This window comes from Cavia porcellus, unplaced genomic scaffold (genome assembly GCF_034190915.1).
Source record: "Cavia porcellus strain 051 isolate PalLab524CR breed Dunkin Hartley unplaced genomic scaffold, mCavPor4.1 scaffold_13, whole genome shotgun sequence".
Lineage (NCBI taxonomy): Eukaryota > Metazoa > Chordata > Mammalia > Rodentia > Caviidae > Cavia > Cavia porcellus.
Window position 1 is genome coordinate 59,082,811 of NW_026947496.1, and position 21,728 is coordinate 59,104,538.

Genomic DNA, 21,728 nt, shown 5'->3' on the forward strand with positions numbered 1-21,728 from the left:
CAATCTTTTCCTGGAAGAAAGCAAGCATTGAGAAGTGTGATACTTAACTCAGAAAGTTTATTTTAGTTCCAATTTTCTAAATTATCTAAATGAATAAGTGTAGAAAAAAGCACATATTAATAAGATAGTTTGGAGAATCATATTAATATATTATGGAAAACCATTCATTATAACTTTCCTTTGTGGATAATGCACAATTAATTTTCAATATTTTTTATTCTTCATAACAGATTAGTAATGATGTGTTGAACAGATCTGTATTGATATAAAGCAGAAACTGACCGATCATGTAGTATTGGATTTGGCTGCTAAGAGAATATTATATACAAATAAAACCTAAAGTTTACAAATGAGGTTAAATGTTAAATTTTCCACATTCTAAGCCAAGTCTTATCTATTATGTACTATAATTCTTTAAAAATCTTTCACCTTAACATATGCTGTGGTATGTATCCTAAGTAACCCTTCCAAAAGGTCTCTGTGGCTAAGATTTCATCTCCGCAGTGACTCCATTAGAATGTGACGGAACAGTTAAGAAATGAGACCTAGTGAGTGGTCCTCCCGGTCAGTGGAAGAGTGGCCTGAAGGGGACCATGGGACCCTGCCCATGGCTGTCCTACTCTTTCCTTGCCTGACCATGAATTTAGCAGTTTTGTCTCCACCATGATACTCTACTCAACATAGTCTAACAGCAGCAGGATCAACTGGTCATGGACTGGAGCACCTAAAACTCTGAGCCAAGATAAACCTTTCTTTTGAAAAATTAATTATCTCAGATATTTGTTATAGTAACAGAAAACTAATATTATGTTTTGATATGAAACTCTCAAAAATTAGATGGCTTTCAATATTGAGCTTCAAAAATCCCTAAAATTGACATTTAAATAATTGTTAAATAATACTGTTAACAAAGTAGAATTTAAAGTCTTTTAGAAGAGCTGGAAATCTTAGTGGCACAACACCTACCTGGCAAGCATGAGGTCTTGTGTTCAATTCCTGGTACCAAAACAAACAAACAAAAATAGTATAGTAGAGTGAAAGTATGTAATCAGCTGAATCATGTGTCATATGTTTTTTCAATTATCCAAGCTTATATAGCATATTTTAAACCAAAGTGTTAGTAGAAGCTCTGCCATTCTTAAATTTAGCAGAAGAGAAGGTCAACAGCTAATTAGAGAGTCAGTAATGAGTAATAGCAACCATCACTTCTCATAAAGAATGTGATTTCTGTGACATTCAGTATCCATAACATCTGAAATATTTCTTATTTATATATAATAATTTTGCTTTTTTATTTTAATAAAATGATGTCATTTAAATAGTAGTAATTTGTAATACACTTGGCTCATAGATAGCAATGATTTATTTATTTTTATACCACTTGAATGTGTATACTTGCTATGGGTTGAACACTACCTATCTATGGACATGTATATAAATAGAGATGTAGATGTCTTATACAATTACGAAGTACTGGCTAATTAGTACGACACTTGTTTTGTCAGAGAAAGAATGAGTAACTCAAGGACCATAGAACTAGTCACTATTATTGGCAGGATAGAACTAAAGGCCTGTTTTTGAAGTCTTTCCAAGTCAACAGGACATAATGAGCTGATTTTGCTATAGTAATTACTTTGAGAAGGAAGCCAAGACTCGATATTATAGAAGTCTGCCCTGCCACCATTTTCATGTAATGTCTACCAACAAATTAGTTTATATTGTTGTCAAAAATACTATTAAAATAATTGATTAGTAAAATGACCTAAGTTGTTTTAAGGTAAATTCAAATAAAATATTCTATTTTATCAGCATTTTCATATGAACTCCTATTTTATAAACGCAATGCCCTAAAAAAATAGACAAAATATACCACTTTCTAAATGCAATCAGGTACCTAAAATAAGGACTCAGTGGGAAATATTTATGGTTTCTGGATTTTTTCTTTATTTTAAACTTAATCTTTTATTGAATTGAGAGCCACAGTAAATGAACTATCTCAGAGAGAGAAAATCACAGGAATGCAAATATTCACTCTGACCAAAAATTCCTCAAATAAAACCATGTATCACACAACAGATCCATGAAAATTGGCAGGTATAATAAACCTACTTTGCTCAAGGATCCCAGAAGCACATAATGGATATTCCTTTGGGTAAGAGTGTGATGAATATTGAGTATATCACAACTCACACTATGCGTACAATCTTGTTCAGATTTATTGTAACATAATAGCACCTTTAGGAATGGAACGCCAGGCTGTATTTTTAAGCCAAGCGACACTCTTGCAACTTCTAATAGAGACGGCCCAATTTAGAAATGCTGAAAAAAACATTTTTATGCAGTGCTTACTGATAAAGGTGGTTATATGATTATCAAACTTTCTCAAGTAAAAGATGCTTCTAGTTTAAATGAGATTGCTTCTTAGGACTGGTACAGATGGTACTGGTAACAATGTGGCAAAAGAATTTTCTATTTTGTCAGTATAAGAATGGAATGATTGGTATGCAGACTGACATACTATATAGGAAATGGGCCCTTAATTAAAGGGAATGTCAGAAGTTATTTCTCACGTGAAATCTTTGAAAGAGATGTGAAGTTTTCTATCGATGTGAACACATCAAAGAGTTTTTCTTTTAATGATACTAATGAATAGCTATGCCAAAAATCAAAAATTGAAAATATCATTGGAAAACTGCTAATTTTTCTTTTTCTTTTTCTTTTTCTTTTTTTTTTTTTTTTTTTTACAATTTTCCCAAGGCTTAAAATCAAACGTGCTAACATGGCAGGCAAGACACTAGAAAGTTTATCTTCTGCCTAATTCTTCTACCTATGTATAAATCTGTCCATTGCATATGAAAGAAGAGCTAGTTTCTTTCTTCTGCTCCCAACAAAACCAAGATTGTTCCCTATTCAGGGTATCTGTTGCTCCTATTCACTCATCTGAATCACCCTTCACATTTTTCTGTGATTGATTGTTTCCTTTACACCTGTCTCAGATCTGTTGCCTCCAATAGAAAAGCTTTTCCTTAGGATCTTTTTCATATGGCCATGAACAGTCTCACTCTCGGTTGCAGTAATTCTCATGATTTTTTAAAAAATTATATTTGGGAAAATTGTCATTATCTGCAATTAGCTTACTTATACATCTGTATTTTCTGTGTATTACTCCTAGAGTAATATAAACTATATGTAAATAAAAATGTTGGCAGTCATATATGTGGCTTGATACATAGTAAGCACTCAAATATTTGAAAATAAGTATGCCAATAGTTGACTTCCCAAATTAAGCACCTAAGCTACACAGAAATAATCCAGTCTCCCCAAAACCTTTAGCAGTTCCATTCTATGACTATAATTAAAATGCATTTTTAAGCATAATTAACAACAATGCATCATTTGGATTTAGGCTTTCTTTTAGGTCTTTAGAAGTTTACCCTGAACGTACAAATTTAGTCCATGTTAAAAAGTTAAATAATACTGTGTGTTTAGACATGCTGGACATAGACAAGTGTAACTTTAGTGTTCTTTATTTAAGGAGTAGCATATTTAATATACATCCAATTTCATTTCAACATCTTTGAGTAGTAGGTAAGTATAAATTTTATGTCACAAATCAAGTAAATATTTAAAATCTTATAATTTATACCAAGATGTAACATTTGTTCATTCCTTTATAGTTCCAGTGTAAGCAGTTAATTTAAGTGCCCTTTAGCTCCTCTCAATGTGTCTGTAGTAGCCACCTAATGTTTTTTTTTTTTTTTTTTTTTTTTTTTTTATTTAAGGAGAAAAGAAAAAAAAAGCAGGGAAAGGGTACAAGTTATACAGATTTACAGAAAAAAAAATGAACAGTAGGAAATCACTAGTTAATGGATTACATATTGTCATCTTAGAAATAATTGTTCAAGTCACAAAATTAAAGCTTGTAAAGTGGACATTCCATCAATGATACTGCAAACAGTTCTGTTCATTGATCCAATAAAACTCTGTGATATCATTTTCTATCTTATACACTTAAATATACATGCAGTTATATAGTTTGGAGCACTTTCTTTTCCTCTCTTTTGTACCATGACTATTACACATTTTGGGTTTCATTGCTCCCACGGTTCTTATTACTTTTTTGGAAGAGAGTAAAACCAAATGTGACATAACAGAACAGAATCGGTCAAGTCAAAAGGGTGGACATAATAGATAATGTAAAAACATAATACAAGGTGATCAACAATGGTTACCATAATGCCTCCCGCCATCTCTAATAGAATTGCCTATATCGTTAGTTATAATACAATTGAACAAAACAGTAAAGAATAAAACCGACAAAACCAAAACATTGGAGACATTGTAGGTCTTCAAAAGTAGATAAAAGTCAACGCCACCTAATGGTTTTATGTTTCAGGGCTACCCCTGTATCCTTGTCAAGGCACAGTTCATCAAGACAGCCTCCTGTGCACACCAGTATTCACAAAGCATAACTGACTTGCTTTTCTTTTTTTTTTTTTTTTGTCAAAACTTTCACAAAAGCCATTTTCTAGGAAACTCAAACTGTCTATAATCAAACATTCAAATTCCGTTTTCTTTAACAAATGTTGAAATTTCTTCAAATAATGCAATTCAACTTGCAGCATGATTTAGGCATTCCCTTACTCTTTCATATATCCTTCATTCAGGGCAGACTGTACATCCAGGAAAATCTCTGTGTTTTTCCCGTGCCAGTCTCCACTTCTGAGATCTAGTTCTCTCCTCATGCCAAACACTCCACCTCCAATACTGTCCTCCTTTAGATCTCTTTCTTTTTATGAATATCAAATGCAGCCAGTCACGAGCACATTCAAGTGCCATCTTAATTCTAAATAATCTTCCATGCAACAAATAATTCCTACTTCCTCTTGAGCTTTGATGCCAAAAATAAGATTTTTGTCATTTTCCTAATCTTTGCTGAAAGCCAGGTCATTTTTCTCAAATAAACACTTACTTTGAGAAATACATAATATTTACTATTGTATAAAATGTTTTGCTCATGCCTAAAGGGAAAAACAAAGCTAACTTTTAATGTTTGATTACTTATATGTTTACTACTTCATAATTCATATAGTATTTTTTATATAGTGTTTCATTTAAGTTTGACAATAAGAAGGGAAAAGATTATTTTCTACATGCTATGCCTAAAGAAACAAATTCAGAAAAAACACATGATATATCAAAGATTATTGGACTGCAATGTGACATAGTTCATCATGAAAATTACATGCATGGGTGAAAACTTTGTTGAATTGGTAAGAAGCTCATATTTATGTGTGTGATTTCTGAAGTTTGGTCAATTATTTTAGAAGCTAGATTTTGCTAAGAGTACAATATGATGAAGAAATATTCTTCAAAACTTATTATTAGGAAATAAAAGAAAAATATCTATGATGAATATGTAAACCCAATATATCCGTATTTAGTTTTACATAATAAAACATCAAAAATGTAAACTATAAAATATTAAAAAAACAAATTAAAAATTTTAACATTTTGTTATCTTGTATACCCTTTAGGCACAAACCATCACAATTTTCAGGACACATATCTTAGGGAATGCAAAAAATCATCTGCATTTAGAGCCAACTCTCAATTCAGCAAAAATTCTGTAAATTATTGCAATACACAATCTCTGAGGCTGAGTACCACTGATACAATAACAATTGCATACAGGAAACCAAACTAATTTGACATTTTGTTAAACCTTCCTGGAATCAATGGCAGTTGCTTAAAACTTTCGTACTTACTTGATTTTGTTCATCTCCAGTTGCAAATCATTGAAATATTTAATCATGAATGTGTTTTCTAGTGCTGAACTACAGATACTCTAAAGGTTAAATTTATTAGAAAGTTTATGAGCAAGTTGCTAAATACAACAAATTAAAATTGAAATTATATTTTTAAAACTAGTTAATATTTAAAGCTAATTATTTGTGAATTATTTTAGCATTTATTGCTATTATTTATGGTTTTGAAGCTTTTTATTTCTCTTGGTATTTTTATGGTAGAGATACCATATCATGGTAAAACTATTGTAAAACACTTCTCAAAACTTCATGTGTACTGTTAGTTTGAAATTAGCTATGGAGAGTATCCGCACCATACAAGTTGACTGATACTAAAAATCAAGGCTGTGTTTATTTCTGATGCTGAAAATCTTTTCATTACATTGATATAATTTTTAGGAGGCTGAGAAATAGTTTTAACTATAGCTGTGACAATAATCTTTATAGAAAATAGAGTCAGGGGTTTGAGATGAAACTCCAACTGACAAGTTATGACTGAACTGCAAACAAAGATTGACTAATGTTCAGTGAAACTTACCATAAGCTTTTGTGGGAATCAAAATATATATGTAACTTACAATGAAAATATCACATATTTTATGATTTTCTAGTTTTGTGCTATGCATTCATTGAATTTGTCAAATTAATAATAAACACATTTATATTATACATATATATGTACTCATGTATACACATATATATTTATATGTGCACACCATTTTTTCAGAGATGAAGTTTTTAACTGTTAGCATGCTACTTTAACCACTTGTTTTTTACACAATTTTTATTTTTAGTTGCTTTTTATAGTGGAATTATACCATGTTTTACAGGCCTATTTGTTATAGAAAACAATATAAAGAATTAGGAACCCAGACGATTTGAGCTCAGTATTTGTACAAAGATTTATGCACATACAAACAGATATATAGATATACACATATATAACAGTGCATTGTACACAGTATATGATATGTGTATATGTAATATATATACTTATATATGTACAATCTTTTCGTCTCTATCATTTAGATTCAGATATTTTGTTTATGAAGCATTAAATTTAGGGACTTAAATAACAGATTTTGATTGTGAAGATATGATTAATATTTTACAGAAAAACAGATTGAGTTTTTTTCTTTCCCCTAATTAAAAATCAAAACCACACTTTCTAAAGCTTAGAGCTAACAACGGGTGTTGTCTGCTTATTTTGCCAGGAGTTTATAATTGAATAGATTTGTTACAAACAGAGCTTTAAAAAAACACACAATTTTCAATAAAGAATAAAACTGTCATCTATTCAGATTAGCTTTTTAATCAGTTCTCAACACTGAGGCAAAAAACAAGTTTTTTATTTGTTGTCATTTTATGTCAGATAGGGGTAGAGAAATTTTTGTTTTTGATGGTGTGTTTCATCTTTATTTACATACCTAGAAATTTCAGAAAGTGATTATAATCAAGGAACACAGCACTGAGGGTTGGAGTTTTGCACAGTCCAGTTGTACAATTTGAAAGGGAGAGAGGTACAAACCTCCCTGCTCTTCACAGGAATATTATGCAGAATAACCAATACCTATGGGAAAGATGCTCCCCCAGAACAAAGTATAGGGGTCTGTGTCATGTGGCTGCAGTGTTTTTTGATTTTTGCCAATTATCCGATGCAATTTTTTTTCATGTAGCCTTGCTAAATTGACTCTAGTACCATGGCTATAATTTAATATATCTGAGTTCTTTACCATGTATTTGTTTTACTCACCCTAACTCTCAATCTCTCTTAAATAGAAGTTGACAATTGTCCAGGTGATTTGTTGCATGATGAAATATTTGTGGAAATTGTTTTTATTCTGTGTTGTGTTTAAGAACATATTTCCAGAGCCTACAGCACATGAGGCTGGATGATATGGATAACCTTAAAGACTAGTATCAGAAAAACCACTTCTACTCACCTGTCAGCTTTCTATTTACTATCTAGCTGGATGTTCTGCCTTTATTTCCATGTATTGCATTTCACCACATCAAAATCAATTCAAATGAATTATGAGCAACAACCAAAAAAAAAAAAAAAAAAAAAAAAAAAGAACTAAAGGCAGACTACAGAAAATAACCAATACCTAGGTACTGGCCTAGCAGTCTCTCTTTTCTGGCTTTTCCTGGAATATACGAAATCTGTAATCTTTGTACCATGAAATGACAGCCAGCATTTGAGATTATGGTGCTTCATGATTTGAAGATGAAAAACATTTCAGGGTTTTTCAGTTTCTTCATAGTGATTATGAATAAATAGATGAGGATGACAACATAGCTTCTTCTTATAAATTTTATTTACCCATTTTTCTGTAGCCCTTTAGGCAATTATAAATCAACTGCTGTATACTGTTCTTTTATCAAATATGTTTTTCATTGTTATTTAGAAGTTATTTTCAAGAGCCTCATTAATGCAGTATAGTCAAAAATGGGCAATGCTTTTTCAGGTTTAGAAATGTTACTGAATGCTACCTCTCTATGGACACATTTGTGCTATAGCCGCATGTCCCAGCCTTCAAAGCTATTGATTAGTCAGTTGTCTGTCAAGGTGGTCAATCAGCTAATCCAGAGAGGTGCTCAGATACTACAAACAAACTGTTAGTGTAGGAAGACAGCATCAACATGTTTTGCAGCTGATGTGAGAAACACTTAGCAAATCTATAATCAATTGATTCTTCTTGATGTGTACTAGTGTTTATTTTCATGATAAATTGATTGAAAAACTTGGGAAAGTTATATTAGGAAGTAAAGTGGACCATTTGACTTCCAGCCATGGCTTAGCTATAATTTTCTTCCTTTTTTTTTTTTTTTTTTTTTTTTGTAGTGGAGATCGAATTTACAACCTTGCAGGCAATTACGCCACAGAGCTAAATTCTTGGCATTTCCGTCCTTAAAATGCTAGATTTGAGGCCACAAAAAAGGAATCTGTGTGGTAGTGTTAGGAAATGATATTAATCCATGACACCATGATACCATGCCGAGGTGGCAGGGGAGAGACAGAGAGAGAATGAATCTGTCCTTCATCTCCTCCATGTGCTGCTCTTTACCCCAACATCCAGCACCACTCACCCCTGACCAGACTCCCCATCAGTTTTACAAAAAACAATTCCTTTTCTCTCACTGCCTGGTCTGGAACCTGGACTTGTTCACTTTCCAGAACCATTTGTAAGATCTGACCTTTCACCTCCTTCCGTGATTAAGTGGGTTCACTGGTGCCATCATTGTGACCCTTTACCTCTTACTTTGTGACTCTTCCTCTGTGCTCTTACAATTGTATAAGGTCTGCTTTCTAAAACAGATCCTCTATTCCAAACTATATTTAATGTTTTGCTTTTTTGATTAATTTTGACTAATACATTTCAAATTTATCATACCTGATCATGAAAAATTATGTAAATCACTCCATTTTGATTTTCTCTGTAATATCTGTTGAATGTAGAGGTTTTTCATGGAGCTAAATTTCTCATATAGAGTGGGATTAGTGCACTCAGTGAATTCTTTTCAATTACTAAAGGAAGTGAAACACTTAAGAATTCTAGGTAATCTTTGGTAAGGGGCTGTGGTGTGGCAGGCTGCAGCCACTGCAGGGAGAGAACCACCAGTATCTCCTGAGATCTGTGCCATGTTGGAACTTAGGGCACTGGGATACCAAGCAACCACCTCACCCTCCTGGTAAGTGGCTGTGGCTCAGTAGGCTGCAGCCACCCCAGGGTGAGAACCACCAGTATCTCCTGAGATCCGTGCCATGTTGGAACTTAGGGTGTTGGGAAATCAAGCAATCAGCATGCTTCCCTGGTAAGTGGCTGTGGTGTGGCAGGCTGCGACCCCTCCCAGGAGAGAACCACCAGCGTCTCCTGAGATCTGCACCATGTTAAGGGTGCTGGGAAACCAACTACCCAGCTCGACTCCCTGCTAAGTGGTAGTGAGCCTACTGGTACATGGGCTGAGAATCAAACATCCCACCTTGTCCCCCCACCCCAGCAAATGGGAGCCAGAGATCTGAGCATCTCTTGGGAGGTTGACCATATGCAATATAGCAAATAAGGGATTTCCTTCTACTATCTAGTTGAAAGCAAATATTTTTTACCACTGCTTTTGTTTTATTCTGATTAATGATATTGCTCTATTCAATATTCTGTTTTGATAAGCTCCATAATGTTCTGTATTTCATTTTATTTTGCTATACCTGATTGAAAGAACAACTATTGTGAAGATAATGAGATTTACTGTGGTACCTATTACTGTTATGCTGGTAACCTACTGTGAAGTTCTGTACCAATTTCACTACACTGTCTAAATTGGCTTTGTTCCATCTTGTTCTGTTGTATTTTACCACCTTCAAAATAACAAAAAAAAATTAAAAAGAATCTTAGGCAATGTGGTACAGATATTTTTTTTTCTTACTTACAGTGTACAGACAGAGATTTACTTTTAGTTCTAAGGCAGCAGTTCTGATTACCACCTGAAACTCCTTTGAAATTTTCACTCCTAAAAGCCTAGTTGGTCTTAAGTTTTTCAGTGTTGTTTTAACTACAAAATATGCTAATCTGCAGAGAGAGAGAGAGAGAGAGAGAGAGAGAGAGAGAGAGAGAGAGAAAGAAGTAGAACTAAATGCACCTGTGGATTAACCTACTGTCAGCTTGGCTATGATTTTTGGATGTTTAGTTCAAAGAATGAAAATTACAAGCATGTGTAGCTGGTGTCTGGCTATAATAAATTTGTAGGGGAGCATTTTTAATGGCAGAATAAACGGTGCTCTGTAAAATAAAGGGCATTTTCATACTTTTCTTCATTTGCTATTCATAATTGCTTGGAAAATTGTCCCATGGCTTTAAGAGATTATTTTTATGAGTTGGAAGAACCAGACGCGAGTCAGGTATCCACACATTCAGATGTGTTTCACTAAAACATTCTTGCAACCTAATGAGAAGGACCCTCTGGTTCTTACCGCTTTCCCTTGTACAACTTCATTTCTCATGATTGTGGTGCTCACTCAGGCTTTTTCAGGACACTCTACAATGGTCTTTTCTCATTTTCAGTCCCACTTTTTATCTCATCATACCAGCAGAATATCAAGATAGCTTGATGATCCTTGTTTTTAAATTTAGTGCCAATAGTTCATCTGCTTAGATAAGACACCTCAAGAACATTTCTTTGCTGTAAAACAAAGGTTTTTTCCAACCATGCATTAAAGCCCGTGAGCATCCCCCGTGAGGCTTCCAAAGTTTTTCTTTTTCACACATATACTGACTTCTGATAGTGTTTAAAATAAGTACCTGTGTTGAACGTGTAGCAGGTTCCAACTGTCTTAATTACTTTTCTTGTTGCTGATCCAAAATACTCAAAATCCAAATTAAGGGATGAAAGGTTCATTTAGTTCAAAATTTGTAGAAGTTCCAGTCTGTAGTTGGCTGGTTTGCAGGCAATGTGGCATGGCAGCGGACCATCAGAGAGAAGAAACAGTTCATGGCAAGCAAAAACAAACAAGTGTGCCACTTCTTTTTGTCCCTTTAGACTCTATCCAGGCTACCTGCCCTTATGGTAAATCTGTATACAAGCCACAACACTAACCATGCTGCTAGATGTCTTTATTTATATTACAAATTAAAAATCCCTGTGATTATACATAATTATTATTCCTACTTTGTAGATGCAGAAATCAAATCTGGTGAGGTAAAAAATGACATGATCAAGATAAGATAAGCAAGTAAAAAAAACAATAATTGTAATTTAGTTTGGATCAAATGTTTAAAAAGACAAACTTTGGAATTTCCCTCTCCTCTATAAGCTTCCATTTCTAAAAGTTCTCTCCACTGATCACATATTTGGGTTCTTTCTTTCCTTCCAGGGAAATTTTAGAACTAGTAAATCATTCATGATCTACACCTAACCTCTAACTCACACAAATTCTGTCTTCTTTCAATTCATAAACATGCCTGCAAAGACACATAAGGAAGAGGCATTGTAACTTATTGTTTGGTAACATTTGGTGTTCTTCATTCAGTGTGTATCTCAGATGCTGGCAGAATAGAGAAGTACCAGCTCATCCAGATGGCAAATCATTTTGGGGGAAGGAGACACAGCACTTTAGTATCTGAAAAGCCAGAGCCTTTACAGCTGATTAATTAAGGTCACTGGCCGTCTAGTCTGACACATAATAGTTACACCATTGTCCATAAATAATACTGGTATCTGTACTCAGTATAGGTTACTAACTTCTTGTATTGTGGATCCTTATGGAATAGTCCTGCCTTTCCTATTAACGACATAAAAATTAAAATCTGACCAGGTATATCTATATCTGATTTATCTTTTTACTCTCTAAAGTACCTTACATGTATTTGGTTAATACTTCTCTTTAGTAAGTAAACATATATTAAAATTTAAAAGTCCACATGAGTCATAACAAGTTACCAAATATAATATATAATAATAATAATTACTATATGTGATATATAATATATACTATAATTATGTTTTAATTGTTATAATTATATATTATGAAATTTTTTATATTCTCAAAATATGTAAATATATTATTCTATGTAATTCTCACTAAAAATACCTGAGGTAGGAAAATTGTATTGGCCCCATTTTCCATATGCAGGAAAATGTGCGCACAGATATGAGAGTTTCTCAGGGTCCAGAGTGAGTTAGTGAGTGGTGTAACTGGGATTTGAAAGCAGGCTGTCTGTCTCCAGATTCTCAACTCTTCTGTATGACTCAACAGTTCATCAGCACAATGAAGAGATGTAAGTATATAATGTGTTGAGCATGCATGTGTCCTTTCAAATAACTTTATGACATAGGGTCTCAAAGTAATTTGGTGACAAAGAATGTGTTATTAACCCTAGATCGGCACCCCAAAAGGCAGATCCTGATGTAAGGCTTTGAACAAAGGTCATTTATTTGAAGATAAACATGCAAAATCCTTGGTAGGTTTTAGGTGATATAAAGTGAGAAAGAACAGTGTTCTTGAGTAGGTCACACCTGTACTTGGCTGAGATTATAGGAGGTGGTACTGCACATGCCTGAATGTTATCATAATATTGCTAAGGAACATAGACAATGAAATATGCCTTTTACTCTGTCTTTTATTACTAGAATCAACTCCCAGAGTTCTCTAACTTTATAAACACTAGAAAATCCAAAGGCAGATAATCACAAATACATCCAAAAAATTACGAGGAATGACAGATACTAAATACCTAATGGTGAGAAATATTTCCTACCTCATTTTATACCCAGTATCCAAATAATGGGATACAAACCAGTTAAGTCACCTGCACAGTACCATAATATCACACAGGTTATGTACAAGTAAATTGGAGTGCATGAATTTGAATACAGGTACACATAGATTCTTCTTTCACTTTGTATACACTTTATCTAGTAGACCATTTCTAGACTAAGAGGAAGTGTCGAGTGGGTGAGACACTAAGATACAGGTGCCAGTTTTTTTTTTTTTAAACACCCAGTTTTTTGCTTTAAAGAAATCAAAAATAGATTGCTAATATGGAGAATAACTATGGTGGAGATGAGTAGGTAGTGTGTTTACAGAGAGTATTCCTGGCAAGGAGAAACAAAATCGCACATCTCTGGAGATTGGAAAGGTTGGAGTGACTAGATGTCCTGAGTGGCAAGGGAAGAACAGCATGAAGAAATGACGACAGGAGGGCAAAGCTCTACTCTTCAGAAGCCCTAATCCAGAGTAAGGATTTCATTCTAAAAGCAATGGGAGTCCATAAGAGATCATGAATTGATCAGGGGATTTGTTTCTTTTATTTAGCCTAACAGGCCTCTAGATTAAGTATTCTTTAAGGAATTTAGATATTATTGAAAACCTAAGAAACAGAGGTGTACTATAAAAAGGTGCTATCAAAGAGATTGAGGGGCATGGTCAGATGTGACAGGGCAACACTTAGCCACTACATTGCATCCACGATAATTTTCATTTCTCTGTGCGTTCTTCTAGTTCTATGCACGGTGGACTTTAATCCTTGTGAAAGTTTTCGATTTGTACTTAACTTACATGAACATTGAAGCTACTGATAACAGTTATTCTTCTTTCTTTAGCGTAAACTACATTTAAGAAGAGATTAAAAATAATATAAAGAGGATTATGGCCAAGTTTCTGAGCTGAATTAGAAAACTAATCTGAGCGGTAGGATTTTGGAGTATTTTCTTTTTCAAAATGTTCTACATTTTTACTATTTTAGTGATGAAAGTTGACAAACTTTTAAAAGTTTATGCTAAATATATAAATATCTTAACAGGCTGGAGTATTTTGCTCACTGAAATAATCAGATAACTGACCTAAATTTTCTAATTACTTGGTAAACTTGGTCATTCTAGAAAGTCCAAATGTTACAAAGAATACCGACCTAAGTAAATAAAAAGTTGCTTAACAATATTAAATTTATTTGTGTAACCTGGAACATAAAGTATGCTAAAGAAAACAGTGAATGTTGGTGCCCAAGTGCAGTTCAAGAGAAAAGCTGGCTCCTGTCAGCATCAGAAAGTGTCCTTATCCATCATAGTCACCAAATCTGACATTGTGCAACATCTAGTTCTACCGAATTGCAAGAGCTAAGAAAGGTAAACTTTTTCAACTGATTCACAACTTCAAGTGAGCCATGAGAAAGCGACTAAAGACATGAAAAAGAAAATGACAAGAACAATGGAGTAAATTCTTTCAAAGTTAAGGGCAGTATTTTGAGGGGAGTTGATGGCAATGTGTCTTTTTATACTGTAATAGGATTTTTTAAATGTAAATGTTAACTACAGACTATCTTTATTTTAAAGAGAATAAAGCAAAACAGAGCAAAGCAGATCAGAATAAAACAATGCAATCAACACAGAATTTCAAAACAAGACAGGAAATCAACAGTGGTTACTATGTCTCTTGTTTTCTTTGAAATAGTTGGCCATATCTTCTCACACAATGAATTAGAACAAGACAATATATTATAAAACCATTCAAAATAAAAGAATGAAAGCATTACAGGGCTTCAAAACCAGACAATCAGAAAATCAACGATGGCTACCATATTGTCTTTGTTCTCTTCAAAATAGCCATACCTTCACACATATTGATATTAAATAATACGAAACAGATAAAATCAATCAAAAGAAATAATAAAAGCGTTATTAAACTTCACAAGATGATAGGAAGTCAACAATGGCTTCTATAATGTCTGATTTTCTTCAAAGTAGCTGTTCATACCATCACATGTAATAAAATCAATTATTGTAAATTCTTTAGGAGAAGTTCTTGGCATGTATAAGTCTATATATGTACATCTATTCTTTCTGCTTTAGGAGAAAACAAAACAAAACAAATTATGAAAAAAGAATAAAAGAGACAAATTAATAATAATAACAGAGAGCCCAAAACAATGAAAATATATTCTTTCAAAACTAGGTGGTAGGAACAAACTAGAGTTGTTATTTTTCATAGTTATTTTGAAAAGAGTTACTCAGATTACCACATATAAACATGCAAAATTGATCTAATACTGCGAATGTTAACAATTTTGTTCCAAGAACTAATAGTATTACTAGCACAATCATATTAACTATCTTAAGTGTGTATATACAGATTTTTAACTTTTTATTTCCTTTTCTTATTTTCTCTTTTCCCTGAATTATTTTTCCCCTTTGAACAATTTCCTTCCCATTCACAATTTTTATTGAAGATTTTGTATCTTACTTACTCTTCAATTTCTTACACTAGGAAGACAATACAATATTTACACATGTGAGTATGATATATTTCACTTAGTAATATGGCCTCAAGTTGTATCCATTTGCCTAAAAAAGCCTCAATGTGATCATTATTTATAGCTGAGTAGTACTCCATTGTATAAAAATGCTCCACATCCTCAGCTGATGAACACTTAGTTTTTTCAAGATCTGGCTATTATATATTGTGAGGCTATAAACATGCATGCACATATATCACTGTGGTATGATGTTTTCAGTTCTTCTGGGACTATGCCCAGAAGGGGAATAGCTGGGTCAATGGGACCTCCAATCTCAGATTTTTGAGGAATCTCCAAACTGACATCCATAGTGGTTGCACCAGTCTACACTCTCACCAACATTGCAGAAAAGTTCCTTTTTCCCTGCAGCTACTGCAGCATTTGTTGTTGATAGTTTTCTTGACCCTTGCCATTCTTTCTGGAGTGAGATGGAATCTTAGTATGGTTTTAATTTGTATTTCTCTAATGATGACCAAAGATGCTGAACATTTTTTATGTATGTATTTGCTATTTGTACTTCTTCACCTGAGAAGTGAATATTCATCTCAGATGCCAATTTTTGGATTGGGTCTTTTAATTTTGTGGGTCTGATTTTTTTTTAATTCTTTATATGTTCTAGATAGATGTCTTTTGAAGAACAGTTGAATAAGATTATTTTTTTCTCAATTTTTAGGTTCTTTTTCACTCTTGGAGATTTCTTTTGACATGAAAAAACTTTTTTAGTAATACATGATCTTATTTATTGATTCTGGAAAAGATTTCCCATGTAGTTTGATTTTTGCTGATGAAATCTCTGCCCACCCCTATGTCTTCAAGATTTTTACCTTTTGTCTTCTAGCAGATTTAGTGTTTCTGTTTCAATATTTAGATCTCTGATCCATTTTGACTTTAGTTTAGTGTATGGTGATAGACATGGATCTAGTTTTAGTTTTCAGTATATACAAAGCCAGTTTTTCCAGCAGCACTTATTAAAGAGGCTGCCTTTCTTCAGTGAATATGTATGCCCCTTTGTCAAAGATTAGGTGATTGAGTGTGTTCATAGCTGTGGTCATATCTTCTAATCCATTCCATTGATTGAGGTCTGTTTTTATTCCAGTACCATGCTGATTTTATTACAGTAGCTTTGTAGTATAACTTCAGGTCAGGGATTGTGATGCCTTCTGCCTTGCCTTTGTTGCCCAAAATTGCCTTTGCTATTTTAGGTCTCTTCTCGTTCCAGATGAATTTTTGCTAGGTCTGTGAGGTATGCTACTAATGGTATTTTGATTGGAATTTCATTAAATCTGGATAACAATTTGGGGGAGAACGGCCATTTTCACAATGCTTCTTCACCCTATTATTGCACAAGGAATGTCTTTCTATTTTCTGAGATCCTCTTCAATTTCTTTTTTCAGAGTATTATAATTTTCACTTAATAGATCTTTTACTGAGTTTGTTAGATTAATTCCTAAATATTTCATTTTGGGGATGCTATTGTGAAGGGTGTGGCTTTGCTTATTTCTCTCGTGGTGAGGTTTTTTTTTTTTTTTTTTGGTAGGGGAATGCTATTGATTTTTGAGTGTTTACTTTGTATCCAGCTACATTGCAGTATGTAGTTATTATACCTAACAATCGTTCAATGGGGGTTTGGGGTTCTTCTATGTAGGAATTCATGTCATCTGAAAATAATGATAATTTAACTTCTTGTTTTCCTGGCTTTATTCCTTCTATTTCTTTCTCTTGTCTACTTGCTCTACAAATGTTTCTAGCACCATACTGAATAGGAGTGGTGATAATGGACATCCTTGTCTTGTTCCGGATTTTAGAGTAAAAGCTTTCAGTTTTTGACAGCTTAATATGATGGTGGCTGTTGGTTTGTCATAGATGGCTTTTATCAGATTGAGGTAGGTTACAGCTATTCCAATTTTCTGTAGAGCTCTTTATCATGAATGAGTGTTGGACTTTCTCAAAAGCTTTTTTTGCATCTATTGAAGTGATCATGTGATTCTTATCTTTGGCTATATTAATATTGTGTATTACATCTATTGATTTAGATATGTTGAACCTTTCTGCATTCCTGGGATGAATCCCACTTGGTTGTGGTATATGGTATTTTTGATGATTTTCTGCATTCTCTTTACCAGTATTTTATTGAGGATTTTTGCATCTATGTTCATTAGGCAGATTGGCCTGTCATTTTCTTTTTTAATTGGGTCTTGCTCTGGTTTTGATGTTAGAGTAATACTTGCTTTTAGGAATGAGTTAGGAAGAACTGCTTTCCTTTAAATTTCATTGAAGAGACTGAGGAGTGTTGGAATTAAGTCTTCCTCGAGTTTCTTGTAGAATTCAGCCGTGAATCCATCAGTACCTAGGCTTTTCTTTGCTGGTAATTTTTTTTATTACATTTTCAATTTGATTAGTTGAAACTGAATTATTCCACAGTTTTACATCTTCTTGATTCAGCTGTAGTAGTTTATATGTTTCTAGGAATCTGTCCATTTTTTCTGTGTTTTGAAACCTATGAGAGTACAGGTTTTCAAAATAAGTATTGATAACTTTTTGTATTTCCACAGGGTCTGTAGTGATTTTCCTCTTTTCATTCCTTATGCACGAATTTGAGATTTTTCTTTTTCTTTTTAAAATAAGGTTGGCTAGGGTGTTATCAATTTTATTATTTCAAAGAAACAATTCTTTGATTCATTGGTTTTTTGTGTTATTTTCTTAGTTTCTATTTCATTGATTTCTGTTCTGATCTTAATAATTTCTTCCCTTCTTTTGGATTTGGGCTTCACTTGCTCCTTTTTTTTTTCTAGATTTTTGAGGTGTAGCATCAAGTTGTTTATTTATGTTTGTTCTTTTTTCCTCATGTGGGAATTCATTGCAATAAATTTTCCTCTGAGGACTGCCTTCATTGCATCCTACGTGTTCCAGTAAGTTGTATTTGTATTTTCACTTACTTGTAGATATTATTTTCTTCTTTAATTCCTCTGTTACCTACTGATTGCTCAGGGGTGTATTGTTTAATTTCCATGTGTTTGTGGGGTTTCTTTTGTGATTGTTTCTAGTTTCATGATGCTATGATCAGATAATATGTGTGGGATAATTTCAACTCTTTGGCATTTACTTAAGCATGTTCAATAGTTCATTTTAGAGAATGATCCATGTGCAGCTGAAAAGAATGTAAATTTTGATGTTGTTGGGTGAAACAATCTGTACATGTTTACTAAGTCCATTAGTTCATAAGTTTGATATAGTTCTGTTATTTCTTTGCCGACTTTCTGTCTAATTGAACCGTCTCTGTGTCACAGGGGTGTTAATGTCTCCCATTATAATTGTGTTATTTATTTGATTTTTCATTTCTATTAATATTTGTGTTACATAGCTGGATGTTCCCATATTTGATGCATATATATTCAGGATTGTTATCTCTTTCTCTTGAAGTATCCCCCTATCAAAATCATTATGTAGTGATTTCTTTGTCTCTTCTGATCATTCTTGTTTTGAAGTTCATGTTATCTACAAACTGTACAGTTACCCCTTCTTCTTTTATTTTTTCTTTTTTTTTGGATTTCTGTTGCATGAAATGGTTTTTCCATCATTTGTTTTTCAGTCTGTGAATTTCCTTTTGGCTTAGATGTGTTTCTTGTATACAGCATATGGTTATATGGTGAAATATTGTTTCTTGATCCATTCTGCCCACCTGTTTTTTTAATTGGTGAACTGAGCCCATTAATGGTTATGACTGATCTGTCATTTTGTCTTTGACTCTATGGCTGATACGTCATTTTATCTTTCTGCTGTTGGTTCTTTACCTTCCTATCTATCTTTTAAATTGTGTTTTTGTTTGTTTTTATATATTTCTGAACCCTGGACACATTTCCATGAATAGCCACGATATGTAAGAGTTGGTAGCTTTATTCTTACTGCAATGTGACGCAGATGTAGGCCCTAGAAAGATGGACCAAGTTATAATTGTTTGTTGAAATGTGTGCTACAAAAATGGATGGCCTGTTATAAACCATGTTACAAAGTAAGAATGGGGGTAAGGAAGGGACATTTTTCTTTCAGAATGAAAAAGAAAAAACAGTTTCTGAAGCATCACAATCCATAATTTTTCCCAAAATGTTTAGATAGAGGGGAGGGTAAAATCTCAACATGAGCTTTAAAGTACTGTCTCTGGATGGACCAGTAGTTACTTTGCTGAGAATGGTGCTGTGGAGCAGGAGTGCGACTAGGCTGGCCTTCTATAACCTCCCCAGCTGGAGAATGAATGGAAAGTCCCTTGCCCATAGGATGGCCAAGTGCACTGACACTTGATTGATATTGAATTCTCTAAGAGGTTTCTTCTAGAAACAGACAATCAGGGTCTTCTCACTTCAGCAAGGAAGTTGTCTTTGAAGTTGTCTTTGAAAGCACTTGGGAAGTTGTCTTTGAAAGCAATGCTCCTCTACCATGTGAGGAGGAGGCTCAGAGCAGGGAGTCATCAGTACAGCCACCTTCCAGGCATTCCTGCAGGTTGGGGTCCTTGTAGAAGTGGACAAAGGCTGCTGCTACCACGATGTGGAAAATCTGATGGGACGGAAGAAGTGCTCAGGAATCATGAGCAGCATAAAGCCCAATGTTGGTGATATACATCACAGCCATGAGGAAGAACCAGTGCATCTGACCCATGCTGGTGGCCTTGCAAAGCCCTCAGAGATGGTAAAGTGCATGGTGGGTACAACACCACTCAAGCCAAGTCCCAGGAACACTCCTGCTCTTGTAGCCAGCCTTTAGGAATGGAAAACTGGTCCCACTGTGCTACAGTGATGGCAGAAATGCCTGTGACAGATGGAGAGGTAGGTGAGCTGAGGCTGTGGGGAGCCAGGGGATAAAGCTCCCCATAATCAGTAGAGCAATTTCTGAAGAGTCTAATTTGGAAAAAGTCTGTGAGACTTTCTCTGAATGACAATAGACAGTGTGAAAGAGCCATGAGAAGCTGAGGCAGAGCACCCAAAAGAACATCCCCCAAACCACCTTCTCCTGCAGCAGTGTCATGAAGAACATATTTGGTCGGGGCATGATCAGGATTCCCAAAAAGAGAAAGAGCACAAAACAAAGCAGATTGGTCCAGATGTTGCCAGTTTATGTGTGAATGCAGAAGATGATCTGGAAGCAAGCCTGAGAAGAGGGAATGAGTAATCTGTAGCCATATAATAGGTAATCATTGTCCTTCAGCCAGTTGGGGAGCACATCATATGGGAAGACACTCCAGCGTCCCTCCCAGAACTTGTACACAAACTCCTCCATCTTCTCCATGGCATGCTGGGCTTGCAGAGGAAACATCAGCACCCGCACCTCCTTGTCCTCTTCCTGGGGAACAGGGCATGTTTGCTCATCTTCGGCTTCCGTTGGCTTGGCAATTACCTGCTTCCCCTTCTCTTCTAGCGGAGGTCCCAGTTGAGGCAGATCAACCGTGTCAGTTTCCCTGTTACTGGCAGGAGTCCTATTGCACGTGTTACCACAGATCCTTTGTGGGAAGATAACTGCCTGATACCGCAAGACCTTGCAGATTCAGCTTGGGAGAAGGTTGGGGTCTCTCAGCTCCAATGGCACAAATCTCCCTGTGATGGCAGACATGCTCGGCCGGTGCTGAGCAGGCAGTTCTGGGAGTCCTGGCACCCTATGCTACATTCTGCCTCACTGGCAGCAGCCTGCAGCCAAGCGGCCCCAATGCTCAGGCGCCTCCTCACACCAGAAGAGGTGCATGACCACACAGCACAGCCTCTACAGCACATCACTTCTGTTGCTCCAATCCACTATCTGTTTAATTGTTTGCCTTGCTTAGTGGTTTTTCTTTGTTGTTGTTCTTGAAGTCATGGTTATTTTTATGTCTATCTAGAATATCTTTCAATATTCTTTGCACGTTGGTTTGACAGTCATGAAGTTCTTTGTCATAGAAATATCTTATTTCTCCATCAGTTTTGAAGGACAGTTTTGTGGGGTACATCAATCTGGGTTGGAAGTTGTTTTCCTTTTAGGATTTGAAATATGTCATTCCATGCTCTTCTTGACTTCATTGTTTGTGTTGAGAAATCTAGTGTGATTCTGATTGGCTTTCCTTTACAGATAATCTGTCTGTTTTCTCTAGCTTTTAATATTCAGTTATGTTGAATTT

At 34.6% G+C, this 21,728-nt stretch overlaps 1 protein-coding gene and 1 pseudogene across 1 annotated transcript in view; one reads left to right on the forward strand and one right to left on the reverse strand.

Moving 5' to 3' along the window:
* The window catches only part of Cntn6 (contactin 6), a 312,209-nt gene that overhangs the window by 61,774 nt on the left and 228,707 nt on the right, over window positions 1-21,728 (forward strand). The window lies entirely within an intron of this gene.
* LOC100732309 (adiponectin receptor protein 1-like) overlaps window positions 20,039-21,728 on the reverse strand; it is a 54,043-nt pseudogene continuing 52,353 nt past the window's right edge.